Below are 2,703 nucleotides of genomic sequence, written 5' to 3'. Positions count from 1 at the left end.
AAACCGGTCAATTGTACTCCGCTGAAGACTTTCCTTGGATCAAAGTGTTGAGCTTGACTAAGCAATTGGGATTGCTTGTTCAGAAATTGGAGACATTTCAATTGATTGCCTAGAATTTCAAATCTCTTACCTTCAAATTGTTTTATGTATGCTGCTCATATGAAGCTTTAGGCTCTTTCTAGTATCAGTTTTTCTCTTTGATGGCTTTTGAGGAGTTGGGTACCACATGTGGTGATTTTCAAGGCTTAGTTCTGGCAGGCTCAGGGGACCCTTTGGGTTGCAGAGAATCGAACTGTTGCAACGCAGGCCCCCTACCCACTGTCCAGGCCCATACTGGTTGTTCTTGAACTCTACCGAATTGTCTGAATGTTTTCACTAGATTTTCTACCCAAACGTGCATGTTCTACTAACACTTCTTTTTCCCTCGAAAGTAACCCTGTGGAATCGCGCAGGGGATTTAGAGCCAGCAGGGCTGATGGCGCGGCTGAAGCAGCTCTGGGTGGGGTGGCGTACAGGGGGTGGGAGTCCGGTGGCGGGAGCAGGAGGAGGGGGTGAATCACTTATAAATGGCGCCTAAGCAGGACCCGAAGCCTAAATTCCAGGAGGGTTAGCGAGTGCTGTTTTTTCATGGAGCAAAGTGTGCAAAGGTTGCTATAAAGGACAAACAAGTGAAATACTTTGTTGCAACAATGTTGCAATAAGGTTTAACTAGACAGTCCGAGGCGTTTAAGACATGCCCGCGAAAGAAATATACACTTTTTGGGAGGATCACATAACTGTCTCTGGAGGTTTTTGTGTTGTGGGTGCCAGAGAGCAGCCTCTTCAGCCCCTTTTATTAACTAGGTTGATGTACTAACCAATGATATTCAGCCACATAGGCACAATATGCAAATTAACTTAGTCAACGGAAACAGTATCAAAGTCAGTTACACACTGGGAAGTATAGTCAGTTAAAGTAACAGTAACAGAAAAACGATGTTTACATCCAAGCGTACCTAGGCTTGATATTATGGGATGTTGTATACCAACATACTTTATACATTACAGTGGCTGGAATAAAAATTGGGATGAATGGGTTCCAGAAAGCAGAGTGCTCAAATATGTAGAATCCAATCTGCAGAAACAGCAAGAACTTCAAAAAGCAAATCAGGAGCAGTATGCCGAGGGGAAGATGAGAAGGGCTGCCCCAGGAAAGAAGACAACTGGGCTCCAACAGAAAAACGTCGAAGTTTAAAAAAAAAAGAGAACAAACAGAAAGCTCCTGAGAATGGAGATGGAGGCAGTACCAGTGAGACACTTCAACCTCCTCAGAAGAAAAGAGCTCGAGTAGATCCAACTCTTTCATGAACAGAGTTGAAGTTAAAGTAAAAATTCCTGAAGAACTAAAACCATGGCTGGTTGATGACTGGGACTTAATTACTCGACAGAAGCAGCTTTTCTATCTCCCTGCCAAAAAAAAAAAATGTGGATTCCATTCTAGAGGATTATGCAAATTATAAGAAATCTCGTGGAAACACAGATAATAAAGAGTATGCTGTCAACGAAGTTGTGGCAGGGATCAAAGAGTACTTCAATGTGATGTTGGACACTCAGCTCCTGTAAAAGTTTGAGAGATGCTGAGATCCTGGCAGACCACCCTCATGCCCCCATGTCCCAGGTGTATGGGGCACCACACCTGCGGAGATTGTTCATAAGAATTGGAGCAATGTTGGTCTATACGCCTCTGGATGAGAAGAGCCTTGCTTTATTACTGAATTACTGAATTCATGATTTTCTAACGTACTTGGTGAAGAATTCTGCATCTCTGTTTAGTGCCAGCGATTACTTAGTGGTGCCTCCTGAGTATCACCGGAAAGCAGTGTGAGGGCCAGACACACTCACGGTGTTTGGATCTCTGTAACACACTTCGGTTCTTAGTCCTCTTGTACACTTGTACTTTGATGTATAACAATATTGATGTTTGTTTTCTGTTTCAGTTTAAACTCAGAAAATAAAAGGGGTTACAGCTCCCTTTTTCTCTCTTTTTTTTAAAAAAATTTCGAAGTTGCCACCAGTGTATTCAATGACGGACGATACAGAGCTACACCCTAGTGTTTCATTGCCTGGTTGACAAAGCTGCTTGTGAATGCTGGTGGTCCTATTCCTTTGACACTAAGCACTGTGATATTATGTGTTAATGCTCTGTGACAAAAGCTCTGCTAGTGCCAAAGCTTCGATTCAGTGTATATACCTGAACACTTGCGCCCACTTGTGCTCCCCCTTTTTTTAAACAGTGCTTAACGAAAAAAAAAAGAAAAAGAAAAGTAAACAGTGCTTAACGAGCCCACCCTTTGCAGGTTATCCAGGGTGTTCCTTAGGCATCTTCCCCTGGCTCGAATTGCAAAACAGTGGCTTGTTTTTTTTTTAATTTACTCTTTTATTGAATCACCATGTGGAAAATTACAAAGCTTTCAGGTTTAAGTCTCAGTTATACAATGCTCGAACACCCATCCCTTCACCAGTGCACATATTCCACCACCAAGAATCCCAGTATACCTCCCTCCCATCCCTCACCTCTCCAGCCCCTTACCCCACCTGTGTAACTGATAAATTTCACTTTACTTTGATTACATTCAATATTTCAACAAAAAAACTCACTATTATTTTTTGGAGTTTCTCCCCCCAAAGTTGGACCCGCTGAAAAGGAAGCATTTAATAATTTGT

The 2,703-nt window shown here is 42.4% G+C and overlaps 1 pseudogene; it reads left to right on the top strand.

The window, feature by feature from the left end:
* The first annotated feature begins 1,071 nt into the window (after positions 1–1,071).
* LOC101538126 (mortality factor 4-like protein 1) lies at positions 1,072–1,864 on the top strand (annotated as a pseudogene).
* Positions 1,865–2,703: the final 839 nt, after the last annotated feature.

The sequence above is a fragment of the Sorex araneus genome, chromosome 2 (genome assembly GCF_027595985.1).
Source record: "Sorex araneus isolate mSorAra2 chromosome 2, mSorAra2.pri, whole genome shotgun sequence".
NCBI classification, from domain to species: domain Eukaryota; kingdom Metazoa; phylum Chordata; class Mammalia; order Eulipotyphla; family Soricidae; genus Sorex; species Sorex araneus.
Note: the sequence above shows the minus strand (reverse complement) of the source record. Positions and strands in the feature narration are given on the sequence as shown.